The following is a 21667-nucleotide window of genomic DNA, read 5'->3' as shown; positions in this document are numbered from 1 at the left end:
ACCGGCCTGGGAATCCTTGGAAGGAGAAGCCGAGCCTTCAGCAAATTCATTCCAAGAGAGTGCCAACCCCGCCCCCCTTCCCTTCCCCATCCCTCTGCCCGCTGGGAACCAGGCTCCGTCAGGCTCCAGCCTCCTTGGGCCTGGGGGGGGGGGGGGGGGGAAAGGCAGGCCTTCGAAATTCTCCAGAATTAGCCAGGTGATTGACTTCAGCCCTTGAGGTTTGGGGGGGGGGGGTTGCTCTGGGGTTCAGGGTTTTCATTTCAAACTGAAAGCCTGTCCTAAACACATTAGGCGCCAAAACCGAGCCTCGCAATCAAGTCCTGTTTCCCATCATCTTTTCTTTTTATTGATGATTTGTGTTTCAAAGTGAAGTTTACCCAGAAGGAAAAAAGACTGTGCATAGAGGAAGAGGGAAATTCTCTTACTTTTACCCTCCCCATTTTCAAAATCATTCATGGGTATACATACATACATACATTTTATATATATATATATATATATATATATATATATACATACATAGGTGTATAGGTGAATATTCATATGCACAGATAGATAGACCCTTTGTCTTTCCAAAAAAATCACTGAAATTTTTGTGTATGTTTGCAGGTGTCATTTCTGTCTTGTGAATTCTTGGAGCTTTTCAAGTGCAGAGAAAGTCTGCAAATAGCTTAACATATGAATATAGGTAAGGGAGGACTATGTTCTCTCTGCAGACTTGGGCTATTCTAGAGATACTAGTAAAGCACATAAGGAGAGCTGTATGTTGTACCATAGTTATGGGTCTATCAGTGAACTATATGTTGTACAAGTCAGCTCTTGTAGCTTGGTTACATACAGCATTTTTAAAAACTTTATTCTTTAACGAGAATCAGAGGGTAAATAAGCTAATATATGGAGTTTGAGTATGCTTAATACATATATATATATATATATATATATTTGGTTGAACATCTTTCAAAGTCAAAACTAATGCACTATACCTTTTATAATTTCATCTTTAAAAAAGAATTCTATATCTTCATCTATAAACTACACTTTCTGTTTTCAACAAATTGCCCAGATTCAGTATATACCTTTTAGGTGTATGCAATATGTTTTTAAATTCAACTTCACAACTTAAAGACATTTTCATGTTACTTAGATGTGATACTAATTATTACTTATAAATTATCATATGATGTGATATCTCAACCACTCTTTAACTAATAAATTGTCTTGTCTTATAACACAAATATCTTTTATTTTTATTTTGAATGCTTGTATTCATTCCTAGTTCAGAAAAATTGGATTTTATATATACATAAAGTTTAAAAATCTTATGTACCCATATTAGGAGACCTGATTTTGTACTAGATATTTCTGAACTGGGTTTCAGACATTGAAAAAAATTACTGTAGTTTGCCATGGTTATGCTTTTTGGTAGGTAAACTCCTGAAGACACACTCCTCTTACTTAAAAGGAATTGCAAGTATTTTGATTTTTTTTTAAAAAACATTACTTTGCACAATTTATGGTTTTATGAAATTCACATAATTCATTCTTGGTTAAATATATAAAAAAGTTATCCCATTTTTATGAGATAATATTTCTCTTAGGGTAAACCCATATACATATGATTTAAAAAAAACAAAAAAGGCATCATATTTATGAAATTGCATTGAATGCTCATCAGATTTTGACTTTAGTATAGGATATGGTTAAAACTTTTCCTTGTTTGTCCTTAGATGCATTTGTTCATTAGGCCATGATTATCAAATAAGGATAGGGCCGGGGAGAGAGAGAGAGAGAGAGAGAGAGAGAGAGAGAGAGAGAGAGAGAGAGAGAGAGAGAGAGAGAGAGAGAGAGAGAGAGAGACTGAGACTCCAGAGTCTGGGAACTGAGGGTTCAAGGCCAAACTTACCTGTTTGCCCAAGATTAAGTCTTATCCTCTCACCATACCCAGGCAACCCTATAAACATCTCAGTTAACACATTATTTAGATGAATTATTCAAACACTATGGTTCTTCATAATGATGATATTCTAGGTTAGATTCTCCTCTCTTTCAAAAAATATTTTACTTCCAATTTAGCAGCATTTCAGTATTGATTTGGGAAAGTTATAAGTGAGCATTTTGTCATACTTAGAGTAGATATATCCATTTTATTTTACTTTCTTCAAACTTAACCGACTTTATATTTTTAATGTGTGTGATTTAGAAACATAAGAGGGCTTAATTGTGATTTTGTTTGCAGTAATAAGATGATATGCCTCTGGAGAGGGAGGTTAACAATTCACAATGCAGTGTTTTCTTTCCTTGAGGTGTATTGCATAGGTTACTGTGGGTCCAGAGAATTGATCTTCTTTCTAAGCTTTATAAACGAATGAGAATGATGATGACAGTGGAGAGTAAACAATTCTTTAAGATATTTTAGAAAGGTGACACAAATGGAAGTGAAAAAATTATAGAATTCAATTTTGATTTTTTTTGTGTGTGATTTAAAAGAAGGAAATATATTCCCTGATACATTGAAAAAGGAAATTTTGATAGCACAATAATCATTACATTTGAATTTGAAGTTGATAAGTTTAAGTTTGCCTTTTCTGAATTTATTAAAAGAAATGCATTACCAGACAAAATGGGAAAGGAGAGGTAAAATTGTACAGTAGGCCAGAGCAAGGCAGGGAGCTCCCAAGTTCCTTTGACTGCCCACAGCCCAACAAAGGGATGCCCCAAAAAGGGCCAGGCCTAACTTCTAATTCTTTCTTGATTATTTTCCACTAATTAAAACTTTGGCCTATGTAACATGACCTCAGGACCCCGAGTTCTGCCAGATGACAGCTAACTAATTAAATAATCTAATTGGTGCTAATAGGTGTTGATGCTTTAATCTTCCCAGGTGTCATATGTGCATTTTAAGAGGGACCTTCTGGAGACAATGCTTTAATCCAAAGGACTAATTCTAATAGTGGCAGTTTCTGGTATTTCAGCAGGCTGGTGAGGAAAATAGTTTATTTGACAGGGTTTTTGGGAGTCCTTTAAAAACATTGTCTAAACTTCAGTCTTGGCTATGGGGCATATGGAACAGTAAAAGATACATGCTTACCCATCTGATATATAAAAGTTGCAGAGCTAAGATACATATTAACAGTGTCCTGAAAATCTTCCTGTAAATTTGGGTTTATTTTTAAAGCTAGTCTTACTACTGCACTAAGACTTTTGGGACTACTAGAATATATCAATTGATCAGGAAAAAATTAATAGACAATAGCTGTAAGGTGCTGTGGATTTTGTAGCTAAACCAGTCATGTGGACCAATTTCTTAAAAAATGACAGACAATAGAGTATATTACGAGTTAAATACTATGTACAATGGGTTGAAATTGAATATATATATATATATATATATATATATATATATAATGCTAAATATTTTAGGAGGGGAAAGGAGATAGATTGGAATAACTTTGTTTTACTATATTTTTGGTGAAAACTACTTGTATGAATCCTATGCTTTTTAGTGTCACAAAAGAAATTATTTACTGGCAAACTAGTTTAAATTTGTAATAAGTAAGTTCTTTGTAAGTCCTAAGCTTTGTATTTCTAAGAAGAAATTTTTATATGAAATTAATCCTATAAATTAGACGACTGAGATAAAGGTTTAGCTGACTTGGTAACAAACCATTATCAAATCTAAATACACTTCTTGTATGTCCTTGAAGGTTGTTAATTATAGATGCGTTTTATCTAGTCATTATGTAGACCACCTTCTCAGAGACACTAGAAGCTCATTTGTTGGATTTGATTTTAAAATACCTTATAATTTTGACTTCACTAATTCAGATTAGTCTTTCCCCCAAATTCCTTTGTTTTAGTAAGGATTTTTTATAGTAAGGTTTTACTATATCTTGATTGTAAGCAAGTCCTGTGGTTCTCTCTCTCTCTCTCTCTCTCTCTCTCTCTCTCTCTCTCTCTCTCACACACACACACACACACACACACACACACACCACACACAGAGCTTTTTCAAAAACTTTTCTAAGATATGATTTTATTACTAGTTACTAGTTAATGGGAATGAGGTGTTTAATTATTATAGACTTTGTATTTCTAAATATCACCAGGGCCTTTTTTTTTGCTTTTTGAATTTTAATGCTATATCTACATTTTCTTATCTATAATAAGCCAGTTAGGTTTAAAGTTGCCAGTGGAAGCTAATTATAAAACCAAATAGAATCAAATATATGTTGAAGTGACCTCAAGGGGAAAAACAAAAAAGCAGTCACTGATTGAATTGAACTGTTGGGAAGAGCCATGAAAAAATTATTATTCCATGAAAATTATTATATTATTTAAAATATTATTTTATTGGTTTAGCTAATCAATTAAATATGGAGGGTAACATCAGTGGAATCATTCTGGGCAATGAAATTCATAAAGACAAGTATCTAGAATACTTAACATTGATCTAGTTATTCTTTATGGGAAATCCTTCCATAGTCACACCATTCCTGCCTCCTCCTGTTTCTTAATATAGTTAAGGAAATGGAGGTGGAAAGCTAAATTGCCCAGGGTCACGCAAGTCAAAAACAGACTGGGACCAGAATGCCTTTTCCCAAGGGCAAGTTTCCTCTTCTGGAAGCCAAGTTACACCTGTTAATTTGTAATATATAGAATTATATATAATTAAATTTTTTTAGTATTTTTGAGAGATTACTACAGTTATTTATTTTGTTTTGATTTCTTCATATAGAAACTAATAACTTGGAAGGCAAAGTTTAATTTCTTCCCAAATCTCATGGAAAAGAAACAGTATTAAATTTAAAGCTGATTTCCTACTAGGATAAGGCATCTTAAAGAATTAACTAAAATTTGATTCTTTTGGTCAATTCATTGATAAAACATATCTTGAACTTTCTATATAGCAGATTCTGCTAAAGCTGAAGCTACAAAAACTATGTCTTTCCTCCTGAAGTAGTCTACTTAATAGCAGGGGAAGAAAAAATTTAAAAGATGAGTCCAGCAGAAGGGGGTGGAAGAGAGAAAGCTATCCAAATAGGCTAGGCAGCTGGAGAAGTTGAATAAAGAAAAGATTGATAATAAAGTGAGCAATGTGAAGGGGCCTCTCAAGACAAGGTGATCTGAGCTAAGTACTCATCTATCACTAAGACTCCTCCTTTGATGGGCAAAGCAGCTAGCAGGGAGATGGAACAGAGTAGAATGAGTTGGAAATGAAGTGATTATTATAACTCAACACTCAGAATGCAACACTATTATTATCTTGCCAGGAAATCTAGTTTGGAAGGTAAGGAGAATTTATGTCCCAGACAATTAGATTTCATTTCCTCTAACTCTGCCTCCTCCATGCAGTCTGCCACATGTAAGGACAGAGATGCTTCATTTTTTGGATTTCCTAATAGCACTAGCTTTTGCTACCATCTGTGCCATGAATGCAGAGATGGAAAGGTGTTACTTGCTTCAAGAGCCTTAAAATATACTGACACACAAACTTTTTGAGATTGGCATCTTTTTACCTACATAATATAAGAGAAATAATACTATACTAATTTGTAACCTTGCTAGTAATGAGGTTTCTAAAATTAAATACTTCTTTTCACCTTTCTGGGACTCATTTCCTGACCTGTAAAGAGAACAAGTATTATAAGATGAATGAATGAAGGAAGGAAGGAAGGAAGAAAACAGTATTTTTAAGCACTTAATATGTGACAAGCAGGCCAAATATAAAGTGAAGTAGATAGAGTTCTGGGTAGGAAGATTTATATTCTTGAGTTCAAATCTGGCCTCATATCGTTCCTAACTGTGTGACTGTGGATAAATCACTTAATCCTGTTTGCCTCGGTTTCCTCATCTGTAAAATGAACAGAAGGATATGGCAATCACTCCAGTGTCATTGCCAAGAAAGCCCAAAATGGATCTGAAAAAGAGTCAGGCATGATTAAAATGTCTTCTGTACGATAACAAAATTATGACAAAGTGTCAAGTGTACAAATAGAAAAAGCATAGGGTATCACTAAGATATGTCCCAGCTCTAAAATGCGATGCTTTCTACCACACGTTTACACTGAAATTGTAGGTTCTCTTCGTGTTGATGTTCTATACAGTGCATTCCTACCACAGTTCTAGGTCTCCCAACTGCTGTTCAATAAATGAACATTGAATGAATGAATGTGACTTCTTGCTGCAATGGTGTGGTCTACTACAATAAATTTTGAGTTTGGTTCAACATTGATTGAAGAAAATGGAAAATGACATGCGATGTTTGATAATATCACTCTTTTCCATACAATCATCAGGCCAGAATTGGAACAGAGCAGGATTTCAGTTTGTAGGTTATGAACAGCATAGTCTTATCTTAACTTCTTATGTTTTAACCTGGATTATACTATCCATTTCATTTGAATTCACACCAATTTTCTGATCATATCAAATATAAAATAATAAACAAAAACAGAAATCGATATCTCTCTGCCATTAGCTTTTAGTAATCAAGATATTGCTTGGAGTAGGACCTGGGCTAGGCCTTTTTGTCACAATCCTATCCCACTCTACTGGCTGACCTTAAGGGTTTGACTGCCCCTGGGGCTTCCTAGATAGGCTTTCAAATCCTGGGCATAGTTTCAAATCTAGATTTTGAAATAGATTCTCAGGTAAGAAGCAGGGTAGAAGGTGAGGCAGGGTGACAAAGTGAAAAGGATTTTAGATTTGGAGTCCCAAGACCTTGGTTCAAAGGCAGACTCTGCTATTTAACTATTTTGTAACTTTGGTCAACCACTTTAACCTCTCTAGGCCTCTGCTTTAAACCTTCCAGGTTTAAATCTTGGATTTCACATTCTTCTGTTGAGGATGAAGGAACTGGCAGTAACTAACGAACATCAGTGTTGGTTTAATGGAATTGGACTGAGTTTTTAATTGTCAGAATAATAAGTAAAATCAGCTTCTTTTGATTTTTTTTAATTCTTCCATTCCCAATCCAATTTTATTACCTTGTAGCAGAAAAAAAATGACTATAGCACAAATTTATAAACACCAGGCAACTAAGATATAATGGAAACAGCATGCATTGGTAATCAGTGAATTTATCCCTGCCAAACATTAGCTATGTGATCTTAATCAGATTCTCTGTGGCTCAGTTTTGTTTTTTTTATCAATAAAATGGAGATAATAATATTTGTACTATCCAGCTTGTAGGGTTACTATGAGATTCAAGGAAAACAACTCCAATTGCTTTGTAGAATACAACACTTTATATAAAGTCAATTCCATCCTTCCATCCATCTTTCTTTATCTCTTTCTATCTAGCATTATTATAGTTGGAAATACAGGTTAACTGACAATTTGCAAATTTATGCAAAACTTTCTAATATTAAGGGGCATTTTTATGGTTTTATATATCTATTTCTATCTTTATCTCTATCTTTATCTCTATCTCTATCTTTATCATCTTTCTCTATCTCTCTATCTCTAATCTCTATCTCTATCTATCTGTCTATCTATCTCAAAATGTCACACAGACTTAACCTGGTGGCATGAAAATGGCACCTTCTCAGAACTGTACTGGTAAACATTTGAGAAGAGGTCTCTGGAGGAAAATTGTGCATGGGACATACTTTTAAATTGAAGGTTTCAAACTCCCAAGGTAGGGAGAGGCAGCATGTGAACTAAGTGTTCCTGGAATAAGATTAATATCTAATTGAGAAATGTTCAACAAAATAGATAAAAATACAACATGATTGGTGGTTTTCTAAGTCAATATATACAGACCCACAAGGATCTGTTTCTATTTGAATTTGATCTGATTTAGAACATCAAAAAACAGTTTATAAAGAGATAATTTGTAGCATTTGATATTTTCTGAAGCATTCATATGCACAAAAAATGACACTTGGTTCTCCCAAAGCCTGTAGGAGCTGCTCACCCCTGTTCCTCCATTGTTATGTACAGTACAGAGATAGAAGCTGTTCGTTGAGATATAACCTGGAAGAGAGCCCGATTTCAAAGTGCTTTCCTAAGCTCTTAAAAAAAAAATATATTCTATCCAATTAAGCTTCAGTGTTTAATGTATATTTTTTCAACCATTTAATAATAATTTGGTACATATGGTAATTCTTAATCAGAATAATTGGTTAGCTATAATGGTCTATTTCTCAATCTGTTAACCAACATAAATTTAGAAGGATTTTGAATGATAACCCAATTTTGGGGGTCAAGAAATGAAGTTTAGTCATTATGACTAGTTTATTGTACAGTCCAGTCTAGCCCTTTTTACACTTCACTTTTTAACTTGAAATCAAGAAGGAAAGCCATATAGGTTTCTTTGATTTGTAGCTGCATTTCATCCTAAGTTTCCCATCTTCTGGGAAGAAAGAAAAGATGAGTTTAACTCTTTGTTATTTGTTTCATATTAACTTAGGATAGAAACTGGGCCTGCTCTGCCTCCTGAATTTCCTGACTTTCCTCAAGGCCCAGCTAAAATCTCGCCTTCTCTAAGAAGCCTCATTTGATCCCTATTAGTGGTAGTGCCTTGTTTCTGTGATTATTTCTAATTTATTCTGCAAATACCTTGTTCGTACATAGTTGTTTACATATTGTCTACTCTATTACAATAAGAGCCATCCAGGGCAGAGATTTATTTTTAGGGAGGGCCTTTCGTTGTGTCCCTATTCCTAAGCCGAAGGTTTGGCATATTATAGACATTTAATTAATGATTTTCATCTACCTCACTTTAGGAAACTCCCAAGTTCAAGGAAGCCTTTTACCAATGGACTGCTATTCTTTCTCTGTGACCAACAAGCATTCATTTTACAAAGACCTGAATTCAAACCCAACCTTAGACATACCCTAGATATGTGACTCTAGGCAAGTCTAGGCAGTTTGCTTTTGTTCCTCACAGTACCTACCTCCCAGGATTGTTGTGAGCTTAAAATAAAATCATTTGTATGGTATGCTACAAACCTGCATAAATTCTCACTATTGTTATAGCTATCAATAGCCTTAAAGAGTTATCTAGAAACTTGAGCTATCAAATGATTTGACCAGGATGGCACAATGAGTATGTGACAGAGATAAGGTTTGCACCTGGTTCTCGGATCCAAAGTTAGTTTTCAATCCACTAAACGAGGTTACTTCTCTTAGTAGCTTATTGTTGTTGTCATTTGTCCTTTGTCATCAAAGACGACCAATGACATCAAGACGATGATGATGCCATTACTTGTAAACAAAGTGGTTTGAATGAGGGAGGGCTTTGCAAAGTCCCCAGCCTCTACTTCTCCTCCAGAGCCGACTGGCTTTGCAGAGTCGCCAACCTCTATTTCTCCTCCAGAGCCAACTGGTCCAGTGGCAAGATATACATCAGGATGACTGGAGATGACCTCGGATACAGTGAGATTTTACTTGAATGTACAGTTATCCTTTCCATGTAGTGACTTTACTAATCATAGTTTTGACATTGTTGGTTGGCATAAAAAATTAAATGCAAATTTTGGAGGACATTTGTGGAAGTCATAAATGACATGAAAAGGTCAGCGGACAACACAGAAAAAGTTTAGAAGCTTGGCAATGCATAAGATATATGTATAGTCTTGTATAAAATCATATTTTATCTTTCAATAAATAAATGTATCGACCTTATTTTACAATAATGTATTGTAAACATGTCATTAAAGAAAAACGTCAGACTTCTCTGGTACAAAGGGAATGCCAAAAATTTTTGAATGATTTTTCCAGATCACAGGGACACCATATCCATGAACCCAGCCATTCCCCTAACTGCCTGTGCTGTGAAAGGAATAATTATACACTTATTCCTTCTTTCGAATCAAGTCTAGCATGCCAAAAAGTTCAGAGAATCATATTATCTTAGGGTTTTTCACACAAGGCCTCAAGGTTTAGGGTCTCCAAATCTGTCCTCCTACCTGATAGGAATCCTATGGACAGCATCCCAAACCAATTTTCATAAATCTCTGATTAAATTTGCCTAAGGAAGCTCATTATTTTTCAGGGAAACCACCAAATTGTAAATCATTCTAATCTTCAGGAAGTTATTCTACAAACTAAACCAAAATCTACTACTTTTATTTCAGTTTAGTCTTCCATATGACATATCTTCTGTTCCTCTAGGTATTCTTTTTATGACATAGACTTCCTTATGATCCACATATAATCCTCTTCTAAACATGCTCCATTTTGTTCATTCATTACCTAGAACAGATTAAAATATTTAAAATATGATCTGATGAATGCAGAGTATGCTGGGATTACAATCTCCTGTTCACTTCTATTAATGTAGTCCCATTAGTTTTTTAAAGTTGTCTTTGTCATACAACTGACTGATAATTTCTTCTTTAGTCTATCCTTATGCAGATTTCTTATCACACTAGTGGAGTTTACATTTCTTCCTGTTAATTGTCACCTTCATTTTATTCCATTTAATTGATTTAATCATTTAGAATATTAGAATCCCTCCTGGATTTAATTGCATGTGATTTTGATGACTGTAGTCTGTCACAAGTTGGAAGCCTATGGTATCCAAGAATTAAAATTGAGGATTACCTATAGGACAGTGGAGAGGTACATGGAGGACCTGGTTTTGTTAAGCATAGTGTAAACAAGAAAATTGAGGGGAAAATGTGTATGATCAAAGAAATTTATAATCAAAATAAAAGATGAGGAAGTCATGTGACAAGTATGCAGGATTAAACAGTGACTATTCACATGTACTACTGATAACCTTTGCTGTATTAAGACAACTCAAAGAGGGTCTCTAGCATGTTTGTCTCCCTTCTATAGTGAATTTTAAGGAGGAAAGAGGCATAGATTGCCAGGAATGGGATGGACTGAATAGGGTCTGATAAACATCTTGAAAGTGAATACTTACATGGATGAGAAAAAAAGGTTCATTAAAATAGATGACCCCCAAGTTGAAGAAAATAACTAGCTGTATTTCAGTCTTTATGTACATAAAATGAACATTTCCTCCACTTTTTCAAACGATATATTTACAATAAAATTCTTGAAACTTCTTTGAAGGAAATCATGTCTTTAGTACATAGCTTTCTTTTAGTGTTCTTATTTTGAGTTATGTTTGAAAGATGAATTTAGGAATGGTAAAGAGAATACCATAGAATAAATCCAAGTCGGAAAACTCACTTCCAAGTTAAATCAAAGTTGAGTAAATTTGTAGAAGATGAAATGTCAGCAGTCAACAAATACCTTTGTATAGTTTTATTTTTAATTTTTTCCCCATTTTTCATTACTGAGGTTAAAAACAATTATTTCTAAGAGAACATCATAGTAGTAAGAACATGGGAATACATTGGTAAAGATACTAGACCTGGATTCTTCAGGAGATGTGGAACCTTGGGTAACACATTTAATATTTCTTTCATCCTTACTTTCTCCTTCTGGAGAATAGAGATAATAACAAATGTCCTGTCTCTCCCATATAATTCTTGGGAGGACCAAAAAAGATTTGAAGGAATTTTGAAACATGCTATTCAAATAGCATATTTGAGGAGCATTTAAATGTTTACATATATTAATGCATTTGTTATTTATATATTTGTTGAACTTTTAGATAGATACTATTATATTTGAAAGCTAGTAACACAGGGGAGATAGGTGTCACAGTGGATAAAGCACCAGCTCTAGAATCAGGAGGACCTGGGTTCAAATCTGACCTCAGATACTTGATACTTAGCTTTATGACCTTGGGCAAGTCACTTAACCCCATTGCCTTACCAAAAAAAGGAAGGAAAGAATGTTAATAACGCTGTACATTTATGTAGTATTTTCTGAAAATCTTTGGTGCTTTCATATCTCTTTAGCTAACTCACTCCCTTGATTTGGAGGAATAATAATCAAGGTATATGGTTACATGTTTATAAAATAACCACTTGTTTATAATACCAAACTTTTAAAAAAATCACTTAGGGCTGAATTTTCCATGCTCATCCATAGGAGGGAGAATCAAAAACAAGTTTAGGGTCAGATGTTACTGTTCCCTTTTTCTAGATAGAGAACAGAGGCAAAGGGAGGTAAAATAACATTCAAGGCCATTCAGTTTGCAGTTGTCCCATAGATAAAGTTTTACTTATCACTGTATTTATCATCTTGTGATATTATGTTGTATTCAAATATAATCCAACAAGTGGAAATAGTGAAGCATAAATTCCAAACCAAAAAAAAAAAAGCACAAAAGGAGGTCATTGTAAATGTTCTATGTATGACTTGTCTGAGTAAAATATAGGGAAAACTAAAATGGTATGTCTTGATATTGATTAGTTTCTCCCTTATCTTAAAAGCCTTAATGTCTTTTAAAATTAGTCTTCAAATTTTTCTCACCATAGAAAATAAGAAAGCCACACATTTCTAAAATGAAAGCCACTTCAAGGAGAGTTTGTAAGAAACATTTTGAAGAGGCAGTTTTGTGGTTACAAGGTAAAATTTCAGATGCAAATGTGAATTGTTTCAAGTGAAATATTTCTCTTGTGCTATGTTTGCTTATTGGTTCCCATTGAAGTGTTAGGTCTCTCTCACATATACCCTTGAACTGCTTTTGAATAAACGATTTGTGAAAAAGTGAAGAACATTCCTCATTTTTCTGTTGCCTGTCAAGTGGGGAACTGTTAGAACTTATCCTCTTCACACAGTTACTAATGCCTATTTTTAGTCAACTGCCTTTGATCTGCCTTGGAGAACTTTGCTGATCTGCTCGTGCTAGGTCATAGGAGGAGATGTATTGGAAGATGTAACTCTGGGATTGTAACTTTGAGGGAGGGTCTCCAATTCCATATTGTAGCCTGTGCACGTGCTTGTGCCGAGTGAAGAACACTCAGGGTGAAACTCCCTTCTAGAAACCACTTAGGATTAGATTTAGGAAGAAGAGAAAGGGGCAGTGACTAATATTCCTGTCAAACTGGGATTCTGGAAATGCTTCTTTTCTATTTAGAAAGGCAAACAACACCTTTGTTTAACCACTTAACAGGAAAAACTCTTGAAGAGCTTTTATGACAGTCATTATTGGGGGGGTCAGGGGGTGGAGAAGTTGTGTTCAGTGCATTGCTGATTTTATACCACTCATACTATAAGACCTGTGGGGTGGGGGGGAAGAAACAAACAAAAAAAACAATCCACAGTTCTTTGTTCCTTATGACTGAGCATTTAGGTTTTAATTGCAAAAGTCCCACCTATTATGTATATATATATATCCATAGAGATAATTTGTATGCACACACACACACACAGAGCATATCCAGACATGTGTGTATATTATAAAGGATCTGTTATTTTACTGATTTAGGGAGTACTCTGGTGAGGAAACCCCTTTCTAAGATGAGCCCCCTTGGTTATAATATTGAGGCCTGAGAAATTAAGTGATTTGTCTAAGATAGAACAGACAATATTTACCAAAATTGGGACTTGAAAGCATGTCTTCTTGACCCAGAGGTCAGCACTATATCCACTACATTTTTTTTTGTCTCTCATGTGCATGTGTAGGGAAATATATATTCAGGTGCACCTATAGCCATGCATACATTATACGTATGGGCATATTTTTGTATACACCTATTTGGTATATTTATGAATATATCTATAATTAAATATATATTTATATATATATATATAGTATGAATGTGTGTATATTATATATATATATATATATAATTAAAATACTGATGGTGGAAATTCTTATGGATGTTGTTTCCTTTGGTCATATATCTACATCATGGGAGCACTTCGATATTCTGTTCATAATTCAATTTGAGTATACTATAGCATTTTCATGGAATTATGTAACATCGACTCTTTCTCTCTCTCTCTCCCTCCCTGCATAAACATATATCTATACACATAATCCATGTAAATAAATATATACTTACCTATACATATATGTGTATATACATGTATGTTCATCCATATATATATAATATATATACATGTTGGCAGGTAGCTATTTTCTTTGTCAATCATATCATGATCTTATCATTAGAGCCACTAATTATATAGCTGGATAGAATACAAAGGTTATCTAGAATGCGATTTCTTGTTCTTATTGCTGTTTTGGAATGATAGACCTCATTCTTTTGAGGGAGTAAGTGTTAAATACTAAGAAACATCCTGATATGCATTTATTGTTATTTTAATTGTCAAAAATCATGGTGAATTTGAAATCTGAGACCACAATGAGCTAAAGCAACCTTTCAGAGATAATGTTTTTTCTGGCATCCTTGTGCTCAACTGATTGAAAAGAGAAGTTTTGGGAAAACATTGATGCTTGTGATGTATTTTCCTTTATATTATTGAATATGAAATTACACTTGTATACAAGTATTTATTACATGTAGCTTTTGGAAAATAGTTTTGTTTTTCTAGACAACTCCTGCACATACTATGTTTTCTACCTTGTTTTTTTCCCAGCTCTTCCCAGCATCTCTTACCTTTAGGGTCTTTACTGACTCCCTAGGTTACAATCACAAAATAATGGATTTCCTCAATATATTTCAGGTAGTAGAGCATTCACTATCCAGATCTGGATGAGAAATGTTAAGTCAAAAAATGGTCACTATTCCAAGTTCATATAGTAAAGATCTTGTGGAGGACTCCTAGATTAGAAGGACTGGCCTCAATAACGTTGGCTTTCAAACTTACTTTATCACTATTTAACTGTCACATATAAAAAAATCACAACCTGTTTTTGTGGGGATCTCTTGTTCTATATAGTGATATAGACTATCCTAGAAATGATCTTACTTTTGCCTACTTGTGATTTATCCAGTAAGGAGAAGACGTAACTGACCCACGTGTTGAAGAGGATTGGGGGATGGGGTGAAAGATTAGTTGTTCTTTCCAATATAGTGGAGGAGAATGAAGATGCATACAAAAACCAACTCTGTCCAGAGGTCACATTTAGTTAACGTTTGTGTTTATTTTTTCTTGTGAACAGCTTTTGTTTAATTGAATGTTAAAAAAAAATTGAACATTTATTTATTTATTACCCACTTGGGTTGATGCTAATGCTGGGATACTTGTTTAATCGGTAATAGATTAGGGAAAAAAGGAAAAGGGAGTGTGGAACTAATACATTTCTTCTAGTCCAAGGTAGAACTCTATATGGTCTTTGCTTTACAGCTTCATCTTGTCAAAATTAGAACTATTTAAAAATACTTTCTGCTTCTCTGGTGGGGGTTTCAGCCAGTAAATTGTAATGAAGACTGATAGTATTAAGAACTCACAACATTTAATGATATCATATAAAGCACAGTAAATAATTCCAAACTAGATTTACCAGAAAAATAAATGATAATTGCATTATTCAGGATCCTTGGTTTTGTTATTAATTCATCTACCACTGTGATTAGTCATGGGGTAGATAAAATGATAAGTGGTAGAATACTAAGTATTGCATTTACTTTTTGACAACAGCCATCAATTCCACATTAAAAAGAGATGTTCTTCTTAGCATTGAATTTTAATAACTTTTCCATTTCTCCCACCTTCAGGCCTGAATAAACTGGCCTGGTTAATTTAACAGTTTTGAATTTAAGGAAACTGCAGTCTTTTTCTCCTCTTTCCCATCTTAGACCATGAGAACAAAACTTTTAATCATGAAAATAACATAATATATTAATAATGTCATTAATAAATAATGATGAAAAATAGAAGCTTTCCCCTGAAAGTTGTTTTAGTTATAGTAAATCAGACATTCTCGATAGATGCATAGAAGAAGAAAGTAATTTAGACAACTGACCCTTCTATTTTATTCTCTATTACTAGTAAGCCCTAGGGAGAAGGGATTGATTTGCTGCTAGGATTTCAAATTAGTTATTACTACAGCATTTTCTTTGAATATCTCAAGCTGCATATATTAAGCAATCTGCTAGGCATTGTGCTTGGGGAATAAAAATATGAAGAAAGTCGTTCCTGCTTTCAAGAAGTTTACTTTCTTGTATCACATGAAAGAAAAATAAAAAGAAAGGGAAACTAATAAATTTTACTTTATCTATAGTAGTTTTACCATGAGATAAAGACAGGACAGGAGCTAGAATCAGAAAAGAACTAGACCAATAGTAATTCTGAAGATGGAGAAACTGATTTGAAGTAAAGGAAATCTTGATATTTCTGTATTTGGAATTCCCATTTTATTATTCATAAGCATAATGACTTTTCAAACTGCCATTAAGAGCAATGAAAGATGGGAGAAGAGTTTTACTCCGGTGAGAGATTGAAATTGAACATATATCACATTAAGCAACTAGAGGACAATTCTAAAGTGGTGGGTACAATGGAAATCTTGGAACTAGGAGTCAGGTTAAATGAATTCAAATACCAGCTCCATAACTTCTGTGACATTTAACAAATTATTTAACCCTTCCTGCCTTATTTCCTATGTTAATGTGAGGTTTTAAAAATTCAAGAGACATAATTCTGGGTAATTTAATCATTTTATTAATAAATCCAGCACATTTATTAGTAAAGGAATGGTCATTTAGCTGTCTCTCCCTTAGATCAAAGACTTCTCGTGGTCATGGACTCTCAGCTTTTATTCCCTTGGAAGAATAGGCATTCCTGAGAGTAGCAATCAACTCCGATTGAGGAACCAGTGATGAGAAAATGAATTTTACAGTGTGAGAGTGGACCATATTACAGTGAGATCTTGGGGCACATGGCTTGAAAGGTCATCCAAATCTATTTCCATTTCACCTGACACAAGAGAGAATCAATACTTCCCCAGGTCTGTCTGAGCAAACACGATGAAAAGGAATATACCCATTAGCCTAAGCTTGGAATTTATTTTACTCTTTGATTAGATCTTGGCTTGAGTAAATCCCTGACCAAGATTTCTCACGCTGATTCATTTATGAATGAAGAAGTAAAAAAGAGGAAAAAACCTTGGTCCTAATACAATAATTTATCATTAAATACAAGAGAGAAATAATCACTTTTCACACTATAAAATTAAGTACTAGATGGCATCAACATTGGCTCTAAAACAATGACCATAGAAACAGCTATGAAGTTAGTTTGGCATAGACTGAATATTTAATAGGTATAAGGATTTAATTTAACTCATAGAAATTTTATTTTATTGTTCATACTTCAAGATCTCAAAAGGCTATGACTTCCCTTCCCCTTAAGAGACATGAATTTCAGTCTTTCCACACTTTACTAAAAGGTATTTCCTCATGAGATACCCTGATTCCCCAAATTTATCTCTAGTGGCCTTATTAGTAGTGATCTTCCTCTCAGTACTTAGCTTGATTGATCTCTGGATGGCAGATACATAATTATACAATGGGGCTATATGCAAAGTTTTGATCTCATAGAAGTTGATAAAAAATATTCTACTTGCATGACCTATGAGAAGCCAGGATTATTTCCTTCCCATTTTGAAAGTGAGATTTCTAATATCTACTAATGGAAAGGTAAGATGCACTGAAGAAGCTGGTTCACTTAATTAGGTATCAATTTTATGTTGGATTTACTAAGTGCTGGAAAGGCTAAGAAAGCCAAAAGTAGTCACTATCCTAAAGACCTTCATATTCTAATGGGAGAAGCAACATCTTAATGACTATATATATATATATACATATATATATATATATATATATATATATATATATACACATATATATATATGTATCCTGAATAGGCAGCTTTATATTTCATCCTAGAGGTAATAGTAAACTACTAGAATGTTTTTAGTAGAGGAGTCACATGATCAGACCTTCACTTTAGCAAAATCATACAGGTCAAGTGGATGATGGATTGAATTAAGGATAAATGTAAGCTAAGGCCAATAAAGATGCCATTGCAATAGTCCAGGCAAGATGAGATGAGAGCCTGAAATCAAGTCATGATTTTGCAAATGGAGAGAAGGAAATGGAAATGACATCTACTGAGGAGAAGAAATGAAAATATCTGAAACCATTTAGGTGAATGAGGGAAGGAGGAATTAAGAATTGAAGAGGACACCAATGTTTCAAATCTGGGATCTAGAAATGATGGTGCCATGAACATTAAGAGGGAGACTCAGAAGAGGGCATTTTTTTTTTTAGTGGTAATAAAATTTTGTTTTGGACATGTGAGGTTTGAGATGCCAAAGTTACATCCAGTTAGAAAAGTAAAACAAGCTGTGAATGATATGGCTTCCTTTCTGGCTTTTCTCTTCATCTTCAACATTCATACTGATTTTAAAATAGTCTGTGTTATCTTTTTCATGGGCCAGGTTAGGAATATTATTGTTGACAAAGCCACATTGAGTTATAAGGAGAGTGACTGTTGTATTATTTATTGGACATTCAACCAGCAAAGCAGAATGTATTCTGCAGAACACATTTATATAAGGGTCTTGGGGCAGAAACATCAGAGAAGAGAAAAGATGAGCATTTCTTATTCTTCATTTGTGTTGGGGTTAAAGAGCCAACTTTGTTTTCCTGTGAAAATGCCTACAAATGGCTTCTTTAATCAACACATATACCTTTGAATCATTTTCCTTCCTGGCCTCTCCATTTCCACTTTTTCTGGATAGAATATTGGTGCTTAGAAACTACCTTTTTCTTGGCACTTGAACTAAATCATTTGCCTCTTCAGACTTCTCTTGTTTCTCACATGAAATTCAAACTTCTTGCTCTTGCCTATGAAGCTTCCTATAACTCTGGTGCCAGGCTACTTGCTTTTGTTTTCATTTGCTGCTCCCATCTTGGAACTGTATCCAGTGATAGTCTGGAGGACTGGAATTTTTCTCTTGCTTCATGCCAAATGACTTTTTAAAAAATGAAATCTTACTTTTGAGCCTTTCAATCTTTTGCCATTGAAGATATGGATTAAAAAAGGGGGGAAACCCACTTTTGTCAACACTTTGCCTGATTTTATAAGCTTCAGTAAAGAATCCTTATAATGGAATGACCATGATAACCTTAATTCACAGGTACTCCCCACTAATATTACTTTGAAATTCCTACATATTGAAAACCTCATTTCTAATTTCTAATTTTTTAAAATTTCTAATTTATCCAATTTCAGAGCCTCATTCCCCCACATAATTTATTGTAACTTTCAGCATTACGCTTTCCTCTCTAGAACAATTCATCCTTCATAAGGTCTAAACTCTTGATTCTGACATTTAAGGCTCACTGTAATATGGTTTCATTTTTTTTTCTCTCTCTAGTCTTATTTCATACTACTCCTTTCTTGACTCGACTAAATATTGCCCACGTGAACACTGTTTATTTCATATTCAGAACCTGCTTTCTCGTATCTCTTTGCCTTTGCTGCTACTGTCCCTTGGGATTGGAAAGGACTCCTTCCTCTCCCTTCATTTCTATATGTTGAACTTCTTCAGCTTCTTCAAGATCTACCTTGGGGGCTAACCAACTCCTCCATGATGCCTTCCTGGATACTTCTCAGCTGAAAGTCATTTCGTCATCCCCAGATTTCTCATAGATCCTTGAGTGATGGCTCTCCTTTGCAGTTATCATTTGCTTCCTTCCATCCTAGTTATTTGTAATATATGTGATTCTTCCTCCTCATTAGATCATAGCCTCCTAGAAAAGTTTTCTTTATATTCTTGGTTGCTAGCCTTTACTTCAGGTGAAAAGGGTCACAAGGTAGAATTAGTGTGGTTCATTCCATTCCCACAATTCTCACACCTAGTCCCTAAATGTTATTGGGAATAAATGTGAAATTGAAAAAAAAATGTAGGTAAAGATGTTTGCATATACTGTAACATGTGCAACATTGATGTCTGCTTTCTAAATACTCCAGAGAAGGCAGCAAAAGTACAAGTACTTTTACTGAAAGTATTTGCTCATGTATTTTCCCCTGATTGCAGAGTTTCAGATGAGCTAATAATAACATGGTGAGCCTAAAGGAGCTTCAATCTTATTAATTGACTGCAAGTATTATGGTCTTTATTAAATTGATAGAGAAACTGAGTCATAGTTCAGATTCCAACAAATATGGAAAATGTGGAATAAAACCCAAGGTCACTGTCTCCCAGCTTAGAGCTCTATGTGTTAAATGCCATTTCTGTAATAAAAGTAAAATCCAAGTGGTGCTATCACTTATATGATAATAGGAAGATTTATCTGTATAAAGTTACTACCACAGAAAATACAAAAGCCTTCAAATGAAAGTTCTATCATGGCCGGTCATCAAACCTAACTTATAATTTGCTGTGTTTAACATTCTATTTCATTCAACAGGATCAAGCATATTTAGACCAAAAAAAAAAATAGTGCTGAAAAGCATGAAAAATATTCTCAGCTTATCTAATAACAGTAGAGAGACAGAGAGATAATAGAAACACTTAGGAATTTGGAGTCATTTTTGTGATGCAAGTCCCTTTTCTTCTTACTTCATTTGACTCATCTGGAACAGAAGAATATGGATACCTACCCACCCTTCCATCCTGACTTCAACAATAGTATTTGTTCTGAGTGAGGATGGCATTTAAGCAGGGAGACCCAGCAGAACAGGACCTAGAGTTTAGGTTGGCAAAAGGTCAACTTCAGACAGGAAGATCTGGAAAATAATCTGATCCTTTTCAGATGCTTTTTTGCAGGCTTTCAGTGGCTCATATCTAGACTAGTAGAAGTCTGTCCCCCTACATTAAGTCACTCTCTTCCACAGTCCGTGGACGTTCTAGCTAGCAAAGTTATTTTCCTAAAGCATGGACTTGGCCATATCATTCCATGCCCAATAAATTCCACTGGCTTTTTTTGACTCTCAAAAGTCCTTAACTCATTCTCGTTCTATCTTTACAGTCTTTTTAAAACTTTATTCTCCTTCACATATCCTGATTCAATACTAGCCTCCTTGTTTCTCCTCGAAGACTCCATTTTCCAAATGACTGTCACCTAATTCCCTCTTCCTTTCTTCTATTTTCCTTTAAATCTTAGCTCAAATCCTATCTTTTGTAAGAACCATTTCCCAATCCTTCCCTCTGTGAGAGAGAGAGAGAGAAAGTATATGCTTAGTTGTTTGCATATTGTTCCACCTTGCCCTTATGGGCAGGAATAATTTTTGCCTCTCTTTGAGCCCTCAGCACTTGTCACAGTGTCTAAAATATATTTAACACATAATAAATGCTTGCTGATCTAGGGTAAAGAACAAATTAATCCTTTATTCTTAGTCCTAACTATAATCAAATCATTGACATCATTATTTATCATTCATTACCTTGCCTAATATAACAGTGTATTTTGCAAAAAAAAAAAAAAAAAGAAAGCAAATGTAAAATGTGAATTGAGAAAAAAAGAATGCTTAATATTGGTTTACTGTTTCAGGTTGGACCTCATGGGATGACTCAACTTTGGTGAGGTCACCATAGCTAGGTTCTGATTTTCAACTTTCAAGTTTCAGAAATTTGATATTATTATTAGTTCACTAAGAAGTGTTCAGGCTCTAGAGAAATGAATCATACTAAACTATATGAATTTATAAGCCAGGATACAAATGCATAAGTTTATAACTAGAAGCATAATAATCTATCTTTTACTTGTGGAGCATATTATGGTGGGGATTTATTTCATATGGGATTTCACTAAATATGACTGGAAACTCCTACTACTCAGATTCTGTGATTCTTTGTTCTATCTGATCTGAGAATTAAAAGCAGTTGTCTAAGGCATTCACTGGTTGTGAAATGCACTCTGCTGAAAAAATT

General features: G+C 34.3%; 1 protein-coding gene across 1 annotated transcript in view; it reads left to right on the top strand.

Annotated features, from left to right (window-relative positions):
- PPP3CA (protein phosphatase 3 catalytic subunit alpha) overlaps nt 1-21667 on the top strand; it is a 353655-nt gene that overhangs the window by 1062 nt on the left and 330926 nt on the right. The window lies entirely within an intron of this gene.

Source organism: Macrotis lagotis, chromosome 3, assembly GCF_037893015.1.
Source record: "Macrotis lagotis isolate mMagLag1 chromosome 3, bilby.v1.9.chrom.fasta, whole genome shotgun sequence".
In the NCBI taxonomy this organism is placed as follows: domain Eukaryota; kingdom Metazoa; phylum Chordata; class Mammalia; order Peramelemorphia; family Peramelidae; genus Macrotis; species Macrotis lagotis.
Note: the sequence above shows the minus strand (reverse complement) of the source record. Positions and strands in the feature narration are given on the sequence as shown.